The following is a 12,128-nucleotide window of genomic DNA, read 5'->3' on the forward strand; positions in this document are numbered from 1 at the left end:
CCCGTAAAAACACTGGCAGCGCCCGGCATTCCAGGGCTGTTTACGCTCCCGAAATATCTCACGAGTCAATTTGCCAGTCTCATTTTTCCGATGATGCAACTATTTATCTCACATGACTAGGTCTATAGAAAGGTCCCCGAAGAGGAGAGGCGGCCGTGCAGCCCGCCGTGCGTGGGGCCAGCTCCCTGCAACAGCGCCCTCGCCGCCGCAACTTCGCCGAGCTGCTGGACAAGCCTTGACTGAAAAGGTCTGGTTTACCTAGGGGACCGGCTCCTCCTCCTCCCCATTTTTATACTACTGTGGGGTTAATAGCTATGTCGTGTGGGGTCAGGGAAGACATCTGTGTCTCAGATAATATGCTTACGGTGATTACCACACATAATTGACTGACCTTCCCTCATTCTTTTCCTGCTGCAGGCCATGGCTGATAGGGTGAGATGCTCTAGAGGAGTTTATTTTCCATCACACACTATTGTGCTGCTGAGCAAATATTTTAGCAAGCTTTGAATGAATCACCTTTCAGGCTTTGGGTTTGACAGTTAAAATATGAAGGCTGTGACCAATCTAATAATATTAGATTTTAAATCAGCTTTGGGAGAAAACATGGGAAAATCCTACTTAAAATCCATTTATAGATACCTAATAAAATCCTGGTTTGAGTGCTGAAGTCAATGTAAATTTTTGAGAATTCTTGTTCTTTCTTTTGCCCTCTCTGCAGGCTTCATCTCCCCACCTCGCTTGGAACATTTTAAGCTCTTGAGTGGGTCAGTCTCAAAAAGTATCTGCAGGCCAGGATGTAATAAATAAATAAATATTCATGCATTGCAAGAGCCAAGCTTCCAAGTAGGAAATGCTGAGGTCAAATTTAAGACCCTTCCTTCAAGAGAGAACATTAGAAACCCTTCCTAGTTCATGGGGCTATGTGATAGGAATATATGACTGTGCTGGACTATTCTGCATAAACATGTATTTCATTTTGTAGTTGACAGGAAATAAAAAAAAACCCCTCACCATTCAACTGCAAAGCAATTTTTCCCTCTTTATATTAAAAAAAAAGAGCAAAATTAATTTTCATTTCCAATATACACTTACAAAAGGAATGGAATAAATATGAGGAGAATTTTTTTTTTAAATACTGCCAAAGGAAAGCTTCATTTGTAACATTAAGATTTTAACTTTCTAATACTGTTTTACTCTAACTCTGTTTTATCTATCTAGCAATTAGTCTATCAATCCGTACATAATATACTCCCACAGGAAACAGTCTTTTTATGTATGTCTATATGTCCCAGGTTAGATTGTGAGCGATTAAAGCCTTGTACCAGGAATATTCATCTCTATTAGGGAAACAAGTCAATACAGAGAGTTGTCTGTACACACACACACATGCACACCTACTTTCTCCCTCTTTTTAAAACCCTTTTGTCACATGGAAAATAATCTTTACCGCACACCACCAGTGAGTATTTATGGCCTGTACTCAGAATTTCAAACTGCAGCAATTTCACTGGGACCTAATGGGCGGAATGATATGATACATTGAACAAATACATCTGTTCTTACTCCTGCGGCTGAAAGCTAACATTTGTGCAAATGAATGTTCCAGCACTACAGCCAAAAAGTGTTTCCAACCCCAGTAGTTCCTCCACTTTAATTTGTCCAACAACATAATCTACATTCCTAGCTGCCTGCTATAGAAATCCATTTGGAACTGCCATCATCTTTCAAACATTTAATATAATGCATCCTCCCCGCAAATGTAGCAACTGCTTAACAAGGAAAAATATACATATTCTAAATGTATGGGTGATCTTTAGACAAATCTCAGCATCACTTCATAATTATATACTACAAGTTTTAATTAACTAAAGCTCTGAAAATCATAATGCCTTATTAAAATGCAATTAATCCTTTGATTAAAAAACAAAAAGCACAAGTATTTACAACAAAAACACAAGTAGAATAATTACAAATATCATGTACCCATTTCTTTTATTTGGGTGTCACTTATGATGTCTCACGTTCCCTTCATTAATTCAAATACACACATTATCTCAAATCCACAGCAGACTGAGTGACAGTGGCCACCAAACACACAGCACTATATCCTATTGATTTCTGCAAATCCTGAACAATGCCATTTGCATGCTTGTTTCTGTAATAATAAAGATATGCCATTCAGAATTAAAGCACCAGCCAGACTAGTGGCAACTAATTGTGTTGTGTGTAATGAGTGCAATTTCAATTTGATATAACCCTCAGCTTTTCTTACAGCACTCGCTAAGTACTTTCAAGTCTTTGTGGGGAAATAATTGATTTTTTTGTGCTGTGGGCACAAGAAAATTATTATGATCTTTTGAATAATGCCAAAGAAAGGACCATGAATGATTTAAATTGGTATATGAAGAAGGCTTCACTGTGGATTGCAGTTTGACTGACATCCTACTAATGTAGTATCTAGATTAGCAATTTTTAAGGAGGCAGCTAATATAAAACTGGTAAAATGGAAAACATTGCTAACAGGGATTTTGTATTTGTTATTCAGTGAGGAATAACAATATGGGGATTTAAGGCACGTCAGACAAACACTATACTATTACATAATTGCCCTTGCTCTTTTCTTTTATGGCACATGTATTGAAGGGTATGTTTCAATTGATAAATTACACATTTAAAATATGTAGATAAAATGGTACAGTACTAGGTTATCACAGCAGCTAAAGTCCATTGGATATGTCGGGCTGTAACCACCATGTACAAAACCTTTTGTTTTGCCCGATTGTGACAGGAAGGTTAGTAAACTTCCAAAAATTACTCTCCCGAAGAATTGAGATAATTGCCTTTCCTTTCAAAGGAAGGAAATCTTTTTCCTAAACTGCTGCCCATACCAGAGCACCATCCTGCCTGTTTTATCCCCTGCACCGTAAGTTTTATTTAAGAATGAAAAGTCAGAAACAGGTCTCGGCCATCTAAAGCCACACCCCAAGCCAAATTCAACCAAATCGCCTCCTGTACACATCTAATTGTAGATTGTTTCAATCTGAAATCAATCTCCCTCTCTCCTTCCTTTTTCTTCTTAAACGACAAATACATTTTATGTAGCAAAAGTGGTGAATAAATAAGGACATTATCCACATTCCACCTTAAAATGCATACCTTCCAAATCTTATTCTTCAGAGGAGGGAATGTTGTTAATTTAGTTGGTCATAACTAAATAGTTTCTAATCTGGAGCAGGAGTCTGCTGAGAATATTGGACAGTTTAAAGGTTAATCACCATCGCCTGGTTACACAAGTGAGGCAGAACTAATTCCTCCAAAGGCAAATGGCTTGCAGTTTTATCAGCAGTGCAGATTAGAAGTGTTAATATACAGAATAGAATGGATGCTCAAGGGCCAGTTTTCCCTTATCGGCAAACTTTGCAACAGAACTCAGCTACTGCACAACCTCTGCACTTTCCATAATAAGGCCCCTCATTTTGCCTCTCGAGCAGAACTATCAAACAATCCTCCCCAAACCACTGCCACCAAAATCAGGGTATTACAGACCACAGCTAATTGGAAGATCACTATAATGAAGTAAAAGATAAAATACTTTGGCTGCTGGCCTAAAATGTGGATCAGCACAACATAGGAAGCTATCTGGCTATGTCACATTCTGAGAGATTTACATAAACAATAAACTCAAACCAACTGCCCCCCAAAATACATCTTTGTTTACAGTAAATGCAACCTAAAGCACTAGTTATAAAAAGTGGGGGATTTACATATTCAGTATTATTATTAACAGAGCAGACTCTGCTGCCACTATACCAGACATATGTAACTTGATGTGTGTATTTTAAGTGTATGCTCTGCAAGGAAAAAAAAAAAAGGTAGAATATGTAAGTACACATGTTGTAAAATATTTACATATTTTTGCTGCTCGATGTACACTAGAATATATTTACTACTGCAGCACACCGCAGCACACAGGCTCTTACTTGACTTTTCCAAGGCTGTTCTATGCTGCAGGTGTTTTCCATCAGAAAAAGAAAGGAAAGGGGAAGATCCATCAGTGTCACATGCTATTTCCCAAACAAAACATGCTGACAGAAAATCCTACCTAAAAAGACAAGAAAAAGGAAAGGTACTTTGTGTAAATGCATGAAGGAGAAAAATGGGCAACTCCGCTCAACAAATAAGAATAATAGTCAGTTCAGAGAAAAGTCATATAAAATATTGCAGTAGTCATCTTTGTGCAAGAAACCTGGGGATAATTAGCCTACATTTTACAAACACTGGGCCTGAGCCTGCTCCTGCTGAATGAGTGGGGACTTCTGCCACCGACAGTGGTGGGCTCCGGGTAGGCTCCGTAGGTTCTCTTGGAGCTCCAGTAAAATTATCCAGGCTGTCCTCTCTGCACACCTCCCGAGTCACCAGCACATTAAACCTTTGCCTCAGCCATTCTGTTACTCCAGCGTAGCTGGGCTCCAACTGAGGAAAGTGTTTCATTTCAGGACACCAAGTACCTAAGTCCCATTCACACCTAAGTTCAGTTCAGGAGGGGAAAGCAGACTGTCCTGAATTGAGATGCTTTCCTAAATTAAAGGGCTGATAGTTTTAGTGTGAGACATGTAGCTCTTTAACCAACCATAGAAAATCTGATTCCTTCTGAGACTGACACAGAGGAAAAGTGTTTTTTATAGAGAAACAACTTTTTCTTGTCCATGAGTCCCTAGAGGATATGCACCACGTATTTCTGTCATGCTTTGCCAGGGAAGCAGCAAAAGGAACACAGAAAAGATGTCGAAAATTGACCGCTCAGTCTTAAATATTACCTACTACCTGCTACAATAAATATGTTTGAAACTGGACTTGGAGAACTACAAAACCTTGCTAGCTAGCAACAGAAAACACCGTCTCTCACACATATACATTTTTATTTTCTTTAAGAATAGTTTATTTACATACCTGAAAGTATAACCCCAAACACGTTAGGTGTAACACAGGTAGAATGGAGAAATTGGCTTTTGAGAAGGATTTGTGGTTGGGCAGAGAGCGTCTCTCACTTATCATTTCAGAATATAAAACTACACCTATCTAGACTCACGTTCAGTCATTGCTGACTGTCATCAGAGCAAAGATACTCTCAAATCCTCACAGTTCAAAACATAAAAATGCCTTGTTGTCATCATACCCTATTAGCATCTCCCCCCTCTTCCCAAAGCTTGGGTAAACTTGAGCTTTACAATGTCACCTGAGAGCCCACAGCTCAGTAGAGACTGTAAGATGCATAGCCCCACTGGCCAAGGAGCCATCTATCAGAGTCAAGGTTGACACATTCCTAATCCCTCAAGGCACATCAGCTCGTCTTCACTGACACAGAATCACACAAAAAGGGAGATGTTTTCTATAGCAAGGATCATAACTATTTAAGGGGAAAACGACAGTAAAAAATTCTTTTCAAGTAATAAAGCAGAGACATTGCAGGCTGTTCATAAAACACCCCTTCACAAATAAACCACAGCTGAAGTTTGGCTCTGGTCTCGTGGTGTAACTGGATGTAGGTGCATTGCAGAGATCTAATCACGAGATGAAATTGAATACAGCTTCATCACCAAGTAGATTAGATAAAAACATTCATAGCTACTGCCGTGGGCATAGGCAGAAACCATTAAGGACTCTAAAGGACTTGCAGATCGAGAATGTCGATACTAAAAGCTTGGAAAATTTCATTAAAAGTGAACACTAAAGACTAGCACTGACAATCCCCTTCCCTCATGTGGGTCTCACCCCATCAGAAGATTTTACCAACTACAGAGGGGGTCCAGCACCCTCTTACAGGTTGGTTTAAAAAGTTCTCCAGCACGTTTGACACTTTGCTCAGGTAACAAAGACATTTACCATCACTCCAAAAAATTACTCTACTGCCCCCTGAAATTAAGATTATAGACCTCACCCTGACAGAAACAATCTTATTAAAACTTCTCATTGGAAAAATAGCCAGCTGTGTGATCAGATGATGTCAGTGAGGGTTCATAAGTTATCAGGCACCAGGAGCAATCTGTTGATCAAATGAGACATCCTTTGAGGGACACACCAAACCTATTGACAGGTAACAGAACATCTCCCACGCTATGAAATCCACACGTACACTCATAGAAAAAACCCCACAGCGTTAGAGAAAACGTGCAGATGTCTGAGAAACATTTGGTTGCGGTTACCTTAGAGTACTTCTCACTACTCAAACACAATGAAACCAACACAAATTCAGAAATTCAGCAGTTTGGTTTCTCCTGGAGCTTTTCAAACAAACCTTCCTTTTCCTGTCTTTCCAATGCAAAGAATAAAATTAAAGACAACACAGAATAAAAGCACAGGCTACAGAGGAAGGTGTCTGTTGACCACATTCACCAGCATCTTCTTTCTGCTCATCTATGTTTGTGGACAACATTGCCTCATTTGTGGATAGTGTTGCTGTTCATCAAGCACTAACATAGCTCTGGAGGGAGTAATAATGTCCTGGCAGGAGGCTGTCCAAAATGACCCATCAGAGTTTTTCTGTCTTCAACGTTTCCAGCTACAGGATTCTTGGAAGCCAATGATTGAACCTAGTGATTCAGAACAGCAGGAGATACGGCTGGTTACAGTAGGCACAGAAAATAAAAGACTCGCTCTGTCTAGCCATGTAGGTCCTTATACAAGCCCTGTCATCAGAATATTCAAGTGCCTTTGTTGTTTGCAAGCACTTACAGTCAGGAAGATTTGTTGTATATATCTCTGCATTTGGTTCATTTTGCATATTCACCAAATATGGGGAAATGTAAATGAGTGGCATGGTCTCAGAAAGTTAATCTGTATCATTATAAACAACAGATAAATTTCGCTGAAAAAAAAAGGAAAAGGAAGTGTTTGAAAAATTGAGGAAGACAGATGCAAGAATCTATTGTAATCTGGTCTGAGAGCAATCTAACTGCAATTTGCCACTGAACGGGTATATCATTTCATGTCCGCCTACTCCTTGGCAAGGTTGAAAAATGTCCATGGGCTTCTGTCAGTTATTCTCCTCTTGTTCAGAACTGCAGAATTCAAAGGTAATCACCTATTTCTTTGCCTCTAGCACCCTGCCTGAGCAGTTTGAGTATCTCCTCATTCAGCCCACAGGCTACTCTTTTATCAACAGTTTATTAGCGTCCTACCCTGCCAAAACCCACTCTCTTTTTTTTGTCTCGGATCACAATGCCTGCATAGATATTTTAAAGAAAACATGGTAATATTTCGAACATATCCTCACTTCTCATCATATACCTGTAAATCACCAGATTTGTTCTAGAACTATTGTATTAATGAAGATAGAGAGAAAGTATTATCCTTGAGTCCCTAATGACATTAATCACCTTTTGCCACAAAATACAGGTGCCCGACTCCCATTCGGCATCAGTTGATAGATACTGTAAGTTTACATAGCCTCGAGGGGAGACTGGGCAAGACCACAGAACAGAAATGTATAAAGAGTTTTTAAATACTTCGGAACTACACTCGTTTCAGGAAATTCTTCAGCCACGAGTGGCTGAGAGTTGGGAGAATACTTAGGGGGAGGCATCAGATATGCGAGGCCGGTTCTCTACTCTTCCCTGCATACCCACTTATGGCTATTGTTGGAGCCAGGATATTGGGCTACACTGACCTTTGTTCTGAACCAGTATGCCTCTTATGTTCTTATTATGTTCTTATGTTAAGCAGGAAAAGAATTTAGCCTCTGGATAACACCCGGTTGTGCTGGAATTCAGCAGCAAAATTCCTTTTCTCTTTATTGTTTCAGATTTGGAAAATTGATTACAAAAAAAGAAGAAAAAAAAAAGAAAAAAAAAGTGTGAGCACCAATATATGAAGTTGTGCTGGCACCAGGCATAGAAGATTCATTTTGCTATCATTAAGAACCTCACAGGATTTTTTTATCTACATGGATAGGGATTTTTTTTTTTCATCCTGAAAAACATGTTAGCCAACCTGTACTACAGACTCTGGTAAAATACACCATTATGAAGGCATTTGAAACAGGTCTCTGCACCATCCCCCAAAAAAAGAATTCAATAGCAAGAATTCCTGAGTCTGAAGTCCCAAGAGATTTTAGGCAGAACAGTTCTGTTCATGGCCTTGCAACCTTCACCAGGATAGGTATGGTTTCTAAGGTCTTTAGATCCAGACTCCGGGCTCATCCGGACATTGGCAATTTTGTTGCAATTCTTACAGAGGTATTGCTAGTTTATAATATTTCTTTGAATTATGTCATTTTATGACATGATTTTAACGCTGTCTGTCCAGATGGAGCTTCAGCCTCCTTCATCAGTGAAACCCTTTGGAGAAGCATAATGAGTTATGGAAATACTTTGAATATCTCAGTGATTATCAGGTTTGATTTTCTCGCTGCCTACAACAAATTCTGTTCCACAGATTCTACATGGAAAGATAAGAATTTATGTATCTCTGGAAGCCAAGATGCTGAACAACAACAAAAAAAGAAAGGATCTACATAAACACTGCAAATAAAAACTGGGATATGTTGAAGACAATAATGACTTGCATCAAGGGGTCAGGATGCCTTACAGAAGGTTTTAAAAAGGTACAGAAAAAGGGCAACAGGAACTACACAGATCTAATTGCAAGACTGGGATTTTTGGGTCATAAGTTTCCAATCATATGTTAAAATGGACATGCAGACGTTGTCTTTTACCAGAAATGCGTCGACAATTTTATTTCCTCCACACATCACAGTTTGAAGCTGGAAAGCAATCATGCACAGTTGCTTATTTAAGTGGAACTGTACAAGCTGAAGTGAAATCAGACAAAACAATATGTAATAGCAGCAAAACAGAGGAGTCTTAATTCTAAGTGGTTCTGAGCTTGGCATAGGAATAAGGAAATTAGAACATGATGAATATTAATATTTAGATTGCCTGTGCATCAAGAAGTAAAACATCTCAGAAAAGCTACCTCTGCTGTGCATATCAACCTTTTATTCTTTGATGTTTTAAGTTATACAAACAGTAGTTAGATAAATATACATGTGGAGCTCAAAAAGCTACAGTATTTCACAATGTCACAGCTAGTGAGTGATTCTTTAGGGGTTTTTTTGTTTGGGTTTTTTTTTCCCCCAGCACTGTTCTTGTGCACAATTTCTTTCTGCCTCATTTGCTATAAAAATATTGGTCAATGAACAATGAATAACTAGACATTTTTCATTGTATAACTGAGAGTGAACCGTCTTTTTAGGTTTGTTTTCATTTCCCATGTATCTTAACTTTCATAATGCCTGCTTACATCAATACAGTCAATTTATTTACTGAATTATATTTGCATAATTATTTATTCATACTTTAATCATTAGAAAGCCAGAAATTTACTACAGTAATTTGAGAGGAAAGTTTCACAGAAACTTCAAACATGGATGAATCTGATGCGCTCTGTTTCAAGACACGTCTAACTTCAGGCAGATCAGTAGGACTGCTCTTCTGCTCACATTTACCTAGAGCACCTTCTGAACTGGAGATGTAAATGAGTGAGTTGGTGGTGGAGACTGTTTAAGTTTTTGAAAGTCCACTGCGTCTGCCACCTCTTCCATGAGAAGCTTAATACAAAATGTAAAGTTTATGTGAACAAATTTAACTGATTTATGGAAAACCCACAGACAAAACACACAAAAAAAAGTACAATTCAGAACAGATAATTTTTACATTTTTGGAAAGAAATACAATGTGAAAAAAAGCCCATATCCAGCTACTTTATTCTTGTTAAGGTCATCCCATTAAACAACCCCCTAAAGAGAATTGTCAATATTGTCTGGCACTATAAACCAGCAAAAATAATCTGAATGGGAATGACCTTTTTATATGACAGAGAAGATAGAGTGATACCAAATGTTGGCTGCTGTTATTGACCAAGTCAGCAGGTAAAGCCTGCCAGTGGGCTAAATGTCTGGCAGCACAAGGTGGCATTTACAATCAAGACGGATATGATTGCAATAGTAAAATAATCTCTCTATTTCTTGGAAAAATATAATGAAAATGAGCACGCCCTTTCACCAGGCATTCCTGGTGAATGTCACTAAGGTACTATATGCAGCAACAGCTTGTTTTCTTTGCGGGAGTTCTCACAGACATTATAAAAGTACCTGCCCTGTGTTTGATATCTAATAGGTAACAGGGAAATTCACAATTTCTTGAAGCGCTTCTCATGTCCAGCTCCATTTCTATTCTGGTTGAAGGAGTGGAATACTTCACCTGGCACCCAGAGGATGATTGCACATGCATAACAGCTCACTCGCTGAACTTCACGTAGGTGAGGAAGAGTTGGATGTTATGGAAGGGAACGAGAAGTATGGTTTGGCTCGCTCTTTGTCAAAAAAGATGAGCCCTTTGTTATGTTGGCAGCCTGGCTGTATGGTTAGGTTTTAAGCTAGTGGAAAACTGGGAGGGAGCAAAGGAAAGCTGAACAACATCTTTGTAACCGTTCCTAGTCTTAACATACAAGTTCCTGTTCTTAGCTCTGTGGTGCAAGCTCTTCTCTCAAGCACGAACTTCATTACCATTTTGTATGCCTTCATCATCTCTAATTCGAAGCAGCCTACCCAGTCAGAACCTGAAGCTGTTGCAGTGTGACAGATTTGCAAAACAGTTTGTCTCACTGGGATCTATGCTGGCCACCAACCGGTTTCCTGATGGTATTTAAGGTTGTTGACTTAAAGCTGCGCTGGCAATTTATCAGTGGGAGAGGGAGTTGCGTAGGAGGTAACTTTCTTCCCCCGTTAACAAGACTCAGGGTAGCGCATGCTCGATAACATATGAAAAGGTAACTTTGTGCTGCCCGCGCTGCCTCTCATCAACACTGACTGCATCCACCCTAAGAGCCTTAAATGGCATTTGGCTTGTGAAGAGGTTGCATCCCTCCTGTTTAAATGGAGTAGTGCTAATCAGTGAGGGTGCTTAACCTGAAGGAGGATATGAGATCAGGAACTTGGACCCAAAAATTCTTTCCCTCTTGATGTAGATGCCCAGAGCCAATAAAAGCCACAAAGAAAATGGAAAATCCATTTTGCAGAGATTTTAGAGGTCTCATATTAAACCACGACAAGTACCTAAGACAATGTTTAAAGACATTCAAAAGAAAAAAGCTTGGAAAGAGGAAAGTGAAAAGACTGTATTCCCAAAGACATCAAAACAAGATGTTTTGACAATGCCAGAACATTTTAACCAAAAATTTTCTCCCAGATCATGTTTCAAGGAATTGACATGATTTCATAAAGCATTTTGATTTTCACTAATTGCATTTACTTTAGTAATACAATACAAAGAATGGACAGAATGATGGAACGATGCATACTTATCAAGTAAAATGTTGGTTTATGTTAATCTATTCCATTATCAGAAGTACAGCTCATCTCTAGATAAGAAAGTGTTATGCAGAAATACTCAGTGGAAGAAAGCGTGCCATAGAAAGTGGGAGGAGGGAACTGGAAAAAGTAGAACTTCATGATGAAACTGATGGAATGAAAACATTTGGCAAATGTCAGTGCTGGGCTATCTATGTTATTATATAGCTGTTTAGGTTTCTCTAGTATGAAAAGCCAAATAGTTTGGCTAATATCTACATGTGCACATTGAAGTTAACATATAAGCATCAGAAAGCATTGCACTGAGATTTTTAACAAAAAAATTTCTTACTAAAGCTGGCACTGTCAAACTACGAAAGGTTCATCAACCTTGATGTCCCCTTCCAAAGATTTGCACTTGCACCCTTCCCTCCTTGCCATTTCTCTTTCTAGTTTCCTCCGCATAGCATGAGTACTTTGGAGGGGTTGGGGATTCTCCCAGTGTTTTTCCACCAGCAGACTTAATACCTACAAGCTATTCAGCATATGAAAGAGCCACTGTGGGAGGACAGGTAACGGGGAGAGCAAAACAAATCTGACCAGGAAACTGCACATTATTTCCATGGAAGTGTTGTTTCTCCCTGGTATCAGACATTGGGAGTAAGAGCTGTGGTGACTTCTTCGACACTAGGAATAGTTCTTGAATTCCTGAGAACAGAATTAAAGTTGTAAAAGCCAGTTATAACAAAGAGATTTGTATATTTAAAATATTCAAATCAAG

The sequence above is a fragment of the Aptenodytes forsteri genome, unplaced genomic scaffold (assembly GCF_000699145.1).
Source record: "Aptenodytes forsteri isolate BGI_AS27 unplaced genomic scaffold, ASM69914v1 Scaffold130, whole genome shotgun sequence".
Taxonomy (NCBI): domain Eukaryota; kingdom Metazoa; phylum Chordata; class Aves; order Sphenisciformes; family Spheniscidae; genus Aptenodytes; species Aptenodytes forsteri.